We start from the raw sequence: 12,463 nt of genomic DNA, 5'->3' as shown, positions 1-12,463 counted from the left end.
TGAGACAATGAACCACAGCAATACTGATGTGTTTTGTGATGGAAGGACACCACCCTTCATATCCTTGAAGTGTGTATTAATAGTTCTCAACATCTGTTGTCCATCTTCTTGATGGTAGCATATAAAAGTACTGGATTTAGCTTCTTTTTGTACTGGCTAGACCAACATCTCAGGGGCCACTGTGCTCTTGCACTACTTTCACCATAATTATTCTTGGGTATCTGTAATTAAAACCATCTGAGAAAGCTGCAGAATTGAGGCATCTCTGAAACACAGGGAGGTAAAATAGTGATTATATCAGGTGAGTCACAGTGATAACTATGAAATTTTGGCCAACAAATCTATATCTTTAAATTTCAGCCTCTCTTCCCCTTTTTTTGCTAGTAATTTTTCAATGGACATCTAATGAGTAAATAATAAACAAAAGAAATACCTTCCTGTGGTCTCTTCTTGCCATTCATTCAAATGCATCCCAGAACATAAGAGTAACTTTCCCATGTCAGACTTCATGTAACTTTAGAGGGTGCTGACAGTGCTCAGACTTCAAGGTTTGTTAGGAACCAGCAGGATGCATGGGACTGGATTTGGCACCTGAAGATATAGATAGATATTCATTAGAATCCCATAAGTAACTCTGTGCTCGACTCCCACAGCTTCTCATGAATAATTATCTGATTATCAAAGAAAATCTCAGTCGTTGCTCACCCTTAAGGCATTCTTAAGGTTGCCATTCCAGACATAAGTCTTGATGTCAGAGGGTCTACAGTTGCCACGTATTGTGGAGGAAAAATAAGGTTTTATGCTTGAGAAATGTAATGTTCTGCTGCCAATTATATACCCAGTCTGAGTTGTTGACAGCTTCCTTTTCCTTTCACACTTAGGCAACATCTCTGGTCACAGAAAATGAAGCAAAGGCCTCAGGAAAGAAAGAGAGAAATATATTTTAGAGGAGAAAAAGTGAAGCTCTGAGCCAACTCTCTGATGGCTGGTCTATTGAGATTTACACAGGACCTTCTGGGTCTGATTTATGAGGCATTTTTCTGGGCCAGAATGAATTTCTGAAGATCATCTACACAAAGTAAAACAAACAAAAGAAAGCGGGGATCATGACTATAAAATACTTCATGTACTTTCTTCCTCTCCTGAAACTACCCTTCAGTCTGGTGATGGTGATTTTTTATCATACAGGAGAGCCATAGCAGTGCTAGTAGGAATAACTGGAGACAGCATGGATAAAAAGTAGGCAGAGATCTGAAACCACAAAAAAAAAAAAAAAGCTATAAAATAGAATAGAAAGAAAAACACTGGAAGGCAGAAGAAGACTAAGACACATAATTAATTAATATTGCAACATGACATGAAAGGGTTTGGGGTTTAAGAAAACAGTGGTAGGTCCATGAAGTTGGGTTTGTGTGCTTACTAAGCAGCTATTGGAGTGAGAAAGAACTCGCCTATAGGATATTTGTGTGTGGATGTGGGGTGTTTCTTGGGGTAGGGAAGTTTCCTTCCTTCATGCTAGTTTGCTCCTTCAGTCTTGGATCTAATGAGAACCAAATGGTTCCTGGATGTAATTATTTCACAAGATCTGTTGAACAGACATTAGAACTTTCACCTGCTGTAATCTTAGCTCACAGATAGTTTGCAAGGAGGAGGAAGAGTGTGGCGTCCTAGAGCCTTCTCGACTGAAATCTTTCAATTTATAGATAATAAATCACTTAAAGCTGAAAACCACATTTAAGTAACACCTCATTGAGCCTTTTTAAAAACATTTTCTCTTGGTCTACCACATGTATAAATAGAGTTGAATAAAAATGATTTGTCTTGTTGATAATGAGACTAAAAGCACCAGTAGCAGAGTAGTAATATATGCTTTCAGAAAAATCCTGTTAATGTTCTTTAAAATACTTGCCATCATTCAGACAATGGAAAGCTGTGTCTTTTGTTTGTTATACTGGAGGAAGGAAATATGAAAGCAGAAAGCCTTCTATATTTTTAAAGGCCAGATTTATTTGCTAATAGGGGAAAAGGAATGTGTGTTTTAAGGAGTATGGAGGAACACTTTCAGGAAAGTGCTGCCACGATGGTGAAAAGTGCTGGTGTCCTGATCACTGGGGAATACACACTGAGATATTCCAAGATGAAGGCCTTAATGTTACAATGCAACATAGAGGGCCATGACAGATATGCCAGGGGAGAGAGACTCCTCTGTTTTTATTTTCTTCATATTTTGTTTGGTTTGTTTTATTTTTTAATTTTATTTTTTACGTCTAGGGACTATTCTGCTCTTAATTTTTTTTCCAGTGTAGCTTTTCAGAAGTTGTGTTCACAGCCAGACTCACCTTTCCAGAAAAGGCTAGGACTAGGAATTTTTAAATTGCAAAACTCTAAGTGCCAAGGAAAAGGAGATAAATGGTAAATTCATTACAATTGTGAGAGAGACACAAAGGAAAAGGCTGCCTCTTCCAAGAATGACACAAATTGCTTTGATGGAAATGTCTGCAACAGTAAAAGTTTCTTATCTATACCTGGTTCTCCTATAAAAGCACTTATATTTGAAAAAAAATCCTCTGAAAAAATAAAAAAAAAATTGGAGAAAAGAGAAGGAATGATATTATGAGAGAGAAAAGATGGGAAGACTGTTAAAAAGCATGTCTGAGGAAACCCTTTTCTCTACTATCTCACGCTGCAGCTAATTTACTTGATAGCATTTTGGTTGCTTTCTTATATAGACATCTCAAAGTTTATTTGCATGAAAATTTCTCTGTATGTCCTTAATTAGAACTCATGCCTCAGAGGTGCCCTTATGTCTTGTGAATATATTGAGAAAAAAATGTCAAATTATGCTTTCAAATTGTCTTGCACACATTTCTGGTCTTCACAATGAATAGACCATATTGCAAACCAAAATATGTACCACAAAACATCTTTCAGCAAGGATATCTTGCTGCATATGCCTCTAGGGTAAACTGTGGGATGTTGTGGTATCCTAGCAGAGTTGAAGAGCCAAAGTATTGCTCAGACATTTCTCAGATCGTACATCTCCCACAGAACTTGCTTCAGAAATTTAAGAAACAGTCATGGTTATTTTTCCACCTCAGGGCATAATGAGGTATGTCACTCAGCCAAGACTTTTAGGAAATGAGACAGAAAAGCAATGAGCCATACTTAGGACACCAGGCACATTGGCAATGCTCATTAGAAGGAAGTCAAACCTTTTCCTGGTAGATTCAAGGTACACAAGAGATCAAACAACATCCTTGCCCAGCTGCCTTCCTCTGACAGTTCTCAAGCTGCTTCATCGTGCACTAAATCTAACATTAATTGAGTGTAAGTCCATGCAAGAGTGCTAATTAAAACAATGTACCTATCATATACTCTTATGCCTTCCAGGCAGCAAGAGCACAAGAGACAGCTGCTGTTCCACGTCAGTGTATGGGAGGAGAAGAGGTAATTGACCCTGCAGTTGTTAGGTTAATTCACAAAGGGAAATCTCTTGCACAACTGGTGTTTCATCTCCTCTTGCATAAAAAACAACTGTACCAGAAGCATTCTCTTTATATAAGCTATTAGTATACAGTCATGAAGACTAATTGCATAAACAAGGACTTCCACAGGCACAGGAAATAAGGAAGTCTTGGGCTCCATATATTTCTGCTGCATGCCTGACTGACTTTAGAGTCAAAGAAAGCACAGGCTCCATTTGAAACTTTTCCTCTGTCTGGGGCCTGCTTAAAAGCTTGTCCCATGTGGGAGATGCATGAACAAGAACATCTTTTTACCTCCATTAGGCATTACACACAGTTTTTCTTGCTGTAGCTGGTCATCCATTTTCACAAAACAGGTTGAAGCTTAATTATATTTGGTACTTCTACTCTCCTCGTGAATTCCTTTAATAAAGTATTGGTTTCACTGGGAGGAAAAAGGAAGCACAAAATTAGGAATACTCATGGACAGGCACACTGTCAGCAAAAGCCTCATGTTGCCCTAGTGAAGTTAAAACAACCACCTGCAGTGTCAGATAAGACGATTTTCTTTACATACATGAGACTGTTGACTTTACTCCAAGGGTTCCAAAAAAATTATTTTTTTCTGTAATAAGGAAACCCACAAAATCCTGCAGGAGCCCACAAAAACTCAGTTGTATTCAGTGTAAAGAAGAAAACGTAGGCCTTTATACTCTGGTTGAGTGGCTTTCAACATTCCTTATTCTCTGACAGAGGAAGATATGATGTTACATCCCTCAGAGGTTCCCTCCAAGAAGCACAAGATTATTCTCAATTAATGGGTGTGTATCTGGTGAAGAGGGCCTAATCCACACTGTTTGCATTCAAACATGCATCTGAACTCCCTGAAGCTGCTCATGAGTTTTCGAGTTGTTTTGTAGACATAAAATGACCACCTACATGTATTTATTTAGAGCCCAGTCTAAAGTTTATGCTTAAAAAGTGGGCTGAGTTTTTCAATTAAGATTTAAAAAAAAAGTCTTGATCAAATCAAAGTTACATTCTTCAAATACTTTTCAAATTGCTTATGGGAAAAATTCAGACGAGTTTCTGGAATGTAGACAGGATTGTTTAACAAAATTAATAGACAAGTTAAGCCCAGCCCTTGGATGAAAATCTCAATCAATGCCTGCTAAAAACAAGAATGTTTTCTGGCTTTCTCTTAATTGAAAAAAAACCCAGAACCTCACCATGATATTATAGGGCTACATGCCAAAGGAACTTCTCATCTAATCCTGCCCACCAGCATCTCTTGTCTCTTCTGCACCCTGAAGAGGCAAGAACAGATTTTCATGAAAAGAATTTTCAAAAACTCAGGTTTGGGTATGCAAATATTCACAGCTGGAAAGTAGTGTAGTTTGTCTGAACACTGGACATCTTCTAGAATACCTGAAGTTAATTTGGTTTAGCACTCAAGTAATTGGCAAGGAACATAAATTAAAATTCTGTTCAGACATTTCCAGAAGGGATGCTCAGTAATATAAACTGATGCAATGATTACCAGCTTTAATCTGTGGTTCCCCCAAAGGTGGTTTACACCCCTGTGTTGGAGCATGAAGAGAATTTCAGTTAAACCATCTGTGTACCAGTGATGCTCTCTGCAGCTGCTCCTCCTTCAGCTGCTGTTTCAGCACTGCACTCCTAATTTTGCAGTTGCCTCTCCTGGCTGAGTTAAGAGCTCAATATCCTCCATGTTAGTCCAAAGGCTGGCAGTTTACATGGGTAAGAAAAAGGATTACCTACTGCATTTTTTAACTTCCGTGGCTCTCATAATTTAATTGAAGTTTCATGGTACTAAGTGATGTTCACCCTGCCCATTTCTTTGAAGCATTGGATCTCAGATTTGCAAGAAATTTCATCTTTAATCTTCCTAAAATGATGTTTTACTTCTGATTTATTTAAAATTTTGTATTTGTAGTGTAAAAGCAGAGTTGTTACAATCTACTACATTCTAGGATATTGTTGTCCTTGTTTTATGCTCTAAAAATAAAGTCAAAATTAATATTACTAAAAAGTTATTATTCGGTGCTACTGGTTGTCTTGATAAAGCTATGTACTTACATAGAGGAAGAACAGAGTCTCTTAGCAGGATATGGTTGAATTGCTCTTAGATTACACTTATTTAATTTAGGCATCAGGAAGTTCTTGAGCCTGAACCCTTGTATTTTTAGGACAGAGCTGAGATATTCTGTCTTCTTCTTGAGTGCCATGTGATAGTAGCACAAAGGAATAAAATATTTCTGGTAAACAAAGGGAGGAAAGGAATCAATCCACTTTGGGCAGATTTTCAGCCTCATTACTGCTATAGTGGAGTATTTCTTATATCTTGAACCTAGATAATGTCAATGTCTGTGTTAACTTTTGCTTTACTTATTCTTGATTTTCAAGTAGCTGCAGCAAGTGAAAACAATTTTTCAGTGTCTGTAAACTTAGGAATCTAGTCTGGCATATAGATACAGAGAGATTAGGAAAGCTAAAGTCACCTAGTTTCCACGATTTTGCAATTGCATTAATTGCTCCTTAGAGCAGAGAGAGAGGCTTGGATCTGCATTCTAAAGGAAAAGAAAACAGAGTGACAGAGGAGAGTCAATCTTGGCGTGATTCTATCAGCCCATAAAGTGATATGAAACAGGATAATATGTCAATATAGCTTTGAAGTAAAAGAAAAAAAAAAAGCAATCCAAATATTTAGATATTCATAAAGTAAGGGAGAGGAGGAGGCAGGAAAGACATTCTGCTCATAAGAAGAGAGGCTGTAGAGATAGGCTGTAGAGATCTGTGCCTTTGAGAAACAGCTGTGTGGTCTGATTTCATCTCTTGTTCAAAATAGAAATGGAAGTTTTCCTAAATACGTGGAGAAAAAGTCATCCAGAGAACTATGTTTTATGACATCCCAAAATGAGCTAGCACATTATATGCTACAGAAACACCCAATGATTTGTCATGGAATTCTCTGCTCCTTTGAAGTAACTACATGAATTGCTCTTTACTCTGTGGACAGTTTTCCAGTTGTCCTTTATGACTTAATATTAAAAATGTGATGGAAAACACAATATTTGCAGCTGAGGAAAGCTCTTTTCAATGAAGTACTGCTCTGCTCTTCTTTTTTTTGAGAGTGTCTCTATGTGAAACAGAGTTGGTTGCCCTCTCCTGTTGTTGGTATTGGGAGATTAATCTGTTAGGACCATAAAACCTGCTGACAATCACTACTCAGACTAAGCCACATGAGTTTCTCATTCACGTCTGCCTTATGCCTCGGAGCCTCTATCGAGGCAGTGAAACATATAAAATAAAAAGATTCCCTGGATGAGATCTGTGAGCCAAAAGAAACTTCTGGGCAAAACTGAATCAATGCTTGGAAAAAGTAAAAGACAAGTCAGCCTGAAGCTAGAGTTATTAAATCTGAGAAAATCTTGGCATTGCCGTAACTAGTTTAACCATTTAACAAGGAAAAACACCAAACAAACCAGCAAAACAAACAAGCAAACTAGCAAAAATAGTCTGGCCAATTAAGAACATAGCTTTTTTTTCCCAGTTAATTCATGGAAAAGTGTTTCAGGTGACTTAAAACTCTTCAAATGATTGTCCAGGTTGTGACAATAGCAAAAAGAGAATCAAACTTTGGTGGAAAGGAGTGGGTCTGTGGAATAGCTTATGAAGCAGGGGTGGGAGTTGTTCTCACATGCACACACTCAGTCTCTAGAGAACCTCTCTGGGCTATGGTGGGCAGAGGTTCAGAGCCCCTTTTCTCCCAATGCAATGGATTTTATGTCTTTTACATTTCAGATTTATGACCAAGATATGTCTTTACAGGACTTCTTATTGACTATTTGAGTAGTAAATAGCCCAGAAAGAGGAAGCATATTCTACTGTCCTTGAACAGATACTCAGGATGGGGGTAGCTGTAGCTCTGATTAGATAGAGAGGGGTGTGTTTCTAGCCTCCTAGCTGAATACATATAAATCTACTCAGGATCTTATTTGTATATAAAATGACTGGAAAAGATCATTAAATAGTTCTGCAGTACTTTTACTTCTGGTTGAATTAAACCGATTTTACAGTGTTTATTCACGGTTTTATCATCAACCAGAAATATTAGCTACTTGTATCCTTGGTTTTCCTGATAGTTTAACCAAAATTGCTGATCTTAAGAGAAAAGTTTTTCTATTTGTAAGCCCATACTTGTGTGTATGAAAAGCTTTGCCTTTAGTTACTCATCTGTCAGCAGCCTACATAGATTATATGACTGCAAAGCCTGGCATGAACAATGCTTAAATGTTTTTCCTTGGCTACAGGTATCAGAAGTGTACTTCAATTAGTTAAACTGAGGGATTACAGTTAAACTATTTTTATTTATTTATTTATTTAATGTATCTTAGTTAAAGACAGCGCATGTTTTAAATACTGTTGTTTTTTACCATGGGCTTAGATTTTGAAAAATGTTTAGAATATGACATAATTTGTGAAATTCATAGCTCTTAAAGCTCATTTGCCACAAGGTGGCAAACTATGCCTGCAAGTCCAAGTTGAAAACGAGCGAGTAGAGGTGTCAAGATAACTCAGAAAATCTTTTATTTATTGTGCTTAAGTAGATAACAGTATCATATCAATACCTGGAGTACTGGTACCGTGAGTGGGGAGGAGGAAATTTTGTTCTTAAGAAGCAAGACAGCATGGAGACAGGGAAAGAGGCTTCATCATGCTGATGCTTTTAATTTAACTCACAGAATGGGCATTTAAACCTTCCAAGTCTTCCTGAAACAGTACTGTAAATTTTATCAGAAAAAAAGAATAAATGAGACTATGGAAGCCACTGCTATGTGGACACACACATTTAGAGAGCTAGGGAATTACAGCTTGGAAATTCTTTTCAGGCCTGGATTTCTCCTGTCTCTCAGGTCCATTCCCAGGCTGATAAGCTGACTATGGCTTCAGTTAGGGAGGAAATCTCCCAGGATGATAATATGATGAAAAACAGAGTGGAATTCATAACAAAGATTAACACCTGGTGTCTTTCCCGTGGGATGCATCCTGAGGTACTGTCCCAAGGATATTTTTCCCAATTGTCCAATGAACTACTGTCCTGTCCTAGCTGCATGTAACACACTTTAAATACTGGCTGTCCATACAATAAATTTGGCCTTTTATCCCCAAAGAGATCCGTGTGTGTTGCTGTCCTTTCTCTCTCTTTGCAGCACAGTAACCACACTGCTATACCCATGAATAGCAACATAGTTATAAGGCTTGGCTTGGTGAACTAAGTTCTACACTGGAGTCAAAACTTATTCTACCTAATAGGACATTTTGAATAATTTTCCATGGGTCCTGGACTTGCATGACATACAAAAGCACAGAAAGAATATTTTTTAAAATATCTTTTAAAATGTATTATTATTTATTTTTTAAAATAAATAAATAAACAAAAGAGAACCATAGCTAGTTGATGCTAAATATGCATGTTGCAAAGATAAGTGTAAAGTTAAAAGTTAATTTTATTTTTGTATGTGCATTAAATAGAATAGGTAGAAGGTAATTGGTACTATTATTAAAGTATCCGGGAGAAATAAACTGAAACAAAGCAACAATAAAATGCAAACTTTTTTTGTCCTTAACAAAAGGCTTCTGTAATAACAATGAATGTGTCATAAGTATAGAGTTTCTTCTGAAGAAATCTGTAAGAAACGAAGAATTCTGGACAGATTTAATTTATCACTTTTATTGCTTCATTGGAGCTGCATTAAATAGTAGTCTGGTGCTTGATGGGTTTCTGATTGTAACCATTTAGATTAATTCACGCAACTGTAAATAGCAGTGTAGATAAGCCATTGTTCTGAAACAAAGAGCAAGTGCAGTTTGAAGGAATGTTTATGATATTTTATCAAGGTACAACTAAAATTCCTGAAGTGACTGTTGGGTGTTTATAGATAACAAGCCAAACCAAAAGAGAAAAAAAGAAAGAAAAAGGCAGCAATTTTTCAGTGTACAGAAAGGAAAAAACTTGTCCCTTTGAGCCGAAGTTGTAGGTGAGGTTTTTTACAGTACTTCTTAAGTGGTGCTGAAGGAAAAGACTGAGATTATTTTTCCTTCCCCTCCTGAGATTCTGCATTTAGTCTTTTCCTATCAGGTCCAGTCACATTGTGTGCAAACGCTTTTTGGGCAATCCAGGATGAACACTTAGGGGACCAAACCCTGAGCTAGCAGGAATTATGTCAGGCTGCCCTCTCAATGTGGAGTTAAGTGACAGACCTGCTTTAATGGCTCTACAAATGATCCATGCAGAAGGAGTCTTTAAATAGTTGTTGACAGTTAGTGGATCTTTCCTTCTCATTTTTGAGAATGCTAATGAGAAAAGCAGGAGGAAGGAAGAAATGCTCATCTGTATCATTCCATGGAGACTTTCTTTATCTGCCATGTCAAAGCTCCATAAAATGTACAGAACCTCACTGACACTAAGGAGTTAATGTCTAAGATGAAATCCAACTTTGAGTCTCTCAGACTTTCCTCTTAAAACAAGGCTGAAAACTTAAAAATAGTGAGCCCAGCAGTGGATTAGTGTCATCATGCTTTGATAAAGGTTCCCAGCCCTCCATGGAAAGACAAGTTGGATTTACTATATGAATGTACTTTTTGCAAGGAAGACTTTACCCTGTGACACATTTTCAGATCAAAATACCTAAAACTTTTACCTCTGCATCTGGAGTTTGCTGGCTAAAGAAAAAAATCGTGTCCTAGTAGCTGACAGATTCTGAGTTACTGCTCTGAACAGCTGTGTGACACATCTGCAAACAAGGACAGCTGAGTGCAGGAATCCTTCCCTGCTGGTGAGCAGCTCAGTGGTGCCAGCAGGCACAGATCGCTGTGACTGAGTATAATGACAGTAAAATTGATGAAGTCTGATAAAGGACAGAAAATCTGCTCAGAGAGATCAGTAAGGCATCAATGCATAGCATGGAGCACATGGCTGGAATGTGATTTCATCTGTAAATGTGAATTGCAGAGATCAGGTTGTCAGGTGGCACATAATGGTGTTAGAGGGAATGCAATGTCCTGGTCAGATGCAGATTGAAATTTTCCACTTCAATGTGCATTGGACTTACACATCCAGTGGTCTGACCTGGCTCTACATTCAGGAGGTTCAGTTTTTGATCCAGGTGCAGCAAACACTGAGCAGCAGCTGTTGCCATTAACCTGTGAGAGAGCAATTAGTGCAATAAACCCTGCATAATAGGGAGGTGGAAACAAAGTGGGATTGCTCTGTTAAAAATGAGTTACTAATCCATTTTTCAGAAGAAAAACACAAGCATGAAAAAGGTATAAAATCTGAGGAAAACACGTAGATTCAGATGATGATCAGCAATACTGAAGATCAGTTTATTTCAATGAACAACAGAACTTAACACTTCTGCACTTCCTTGGTGCCAATGTGACCAGCAGACACTCCTCAGGTGACTGTACTGCTGTGTGTGAATATATTTTATGTTATACTCTGCCACATACCATCACCTATCCCAAGGTAAGCCATGGCTTTTCCTCACCACATACTTGTTCTAGCTATGCCTATATGCACTAGTTAGTGAATAATTTTGGTGTGTCTCTAAGTGCTGTACCTAATTTTGTCCTCAAGTCTCCACACTTGACAAAAGAAGCCAAAATGAAAGTGATCCAAAGATTTAGGATCTCTAAAAGTGATTTGGAAGCTAAGACACATATGAAAAGTGACTGTGATCTTGATTGAATTAAACACAGATGTTTTGAACCCTTGTTTCTTCTAAATCTTCAGGTTTGTTTTTCTGTGATTTTAGCTACTCTCTTTTTCTTTTTGCTGCATATATATATTTTGATAGATATAAAATTATGTTTTTTTCAATTTTATTTCTCCCTGATTACTGTCAGGGAGATTTTCTTGGACAACCTGTGAAGTTTATCTTTTTGTGTGAATATGAATGAATGTTTAATATTCCACTGGTGAATGCATTGTTTTCATGAAATTTATTTAAGAACTACACTTCCTAGTCACACCACATTCATTAGTTTACTCTGGATTTACCCAATCAATGTATAAAGGCTAATATGGACCAACATCCATGTGACTGACAGTCAGGTTCAAACTGCAGTTATAAAATTCTTGGTGTTCCACCTTGTTCCAACTGGTTTTGTCATCTTCAAATGTTATTGTTAACAAAAGGCATTAAGCTGAGGCTTCAGCATTTTTACAAGTTATTCTTTCATTTCAGCTGGCTTATGCCAAATAACTGTCCCAGAGCGAGCACATGTTGAAAGAGGAGAATGTGTGCTGGGAGGAAGATCTGCCTCATGTTAGGCTCATTGTGGGCAGAGACCCATCAATCAGACACAGCCCTTGAAAAGCCCTTCAAAGTAGATAAACTAAGTACCAGACACACCCAAGACCTGCACTTCCAGCAAAGAATTTATTTTCCTACCTAATGTAAAATAATGTACATATCTGTGAAAAGAAAAAAGTTCAGAGTTGCATGTTAAATTCTAACATTGAGAGAAATGAGAAATGTGATTTTGATCTCGTGTTGATTTGTAAGCAAGAATTTCCTATGGAACATTGCTAAATTCAAGTACAAAGGTCAAACAGCAGAATGAATTCATATTTTCTGTTTATAGCTGCAATTTAGCCAAGAAATACATCTATTAGAGCATATATTGTATAATTTCTAACATAAAGAAGTCCATCTGAGCCCAGTTTTTAGATTATTTTTTCTATTTCTATTATTTGTTTTTCTGTACAGTAATTTTCCCTGTATATCTATGAGTGTGCTATTAGTTGTGCTTCCATAGTAATAACATCTTGTTCTCACAGACTGTTTTCCCTTGTTAAAACCACCCAGAGAAACGTAAAGAAGGTACCACTGTTTATGTCCTTTTTGCATGGATGAAGAACTTTGCCTTTATGTGTCTGGAAATATTTCTTCAGAAATACATCTTACACA

The 12,463-nt window shown here is 37.3% G+C and overlaps 1 long non-coding RNA gene across 1 annotated transcript; it reads right to left on the bottom strand.

Moving 5' to 3' along the window:
* Nucleotides 1-374: 374 nt before the first annotated feature.
* LOC148223751 (uncharacterized) lies at nt 375-3,878 on the bottom strand. The gene is made up of 3 exons (XR_015804201.1): nt 3,780-3,878; nt 706-916; nt 375-591 (listed from the first exon to the last, which is right to left on the bottom strand). It is a non-coding gene; the product is annotated as an uncharacterized LOC148223751 (long non-coding RNA).
* Nucleotides 3,879-12,463: the final 8,585 nt, after the last annotated feature.

This window comes from Sturnus vulgaris, chromosome 5 (assembly GCF_052056855.1).
Source record: "Sturnus vulgaris isolate bStuVul1 chromosome 5, bStuVul1.hap1, whole genome shotgun sequence".
NCBI lineage: Eukaryota > Metazoa > Chordata > Aves > Passeriformes > Sturnidae > Sturnus > Sturnus vulgaris.
This window is presented reverse-complemented; position numbering and strand designations above follow the sequence as displayed.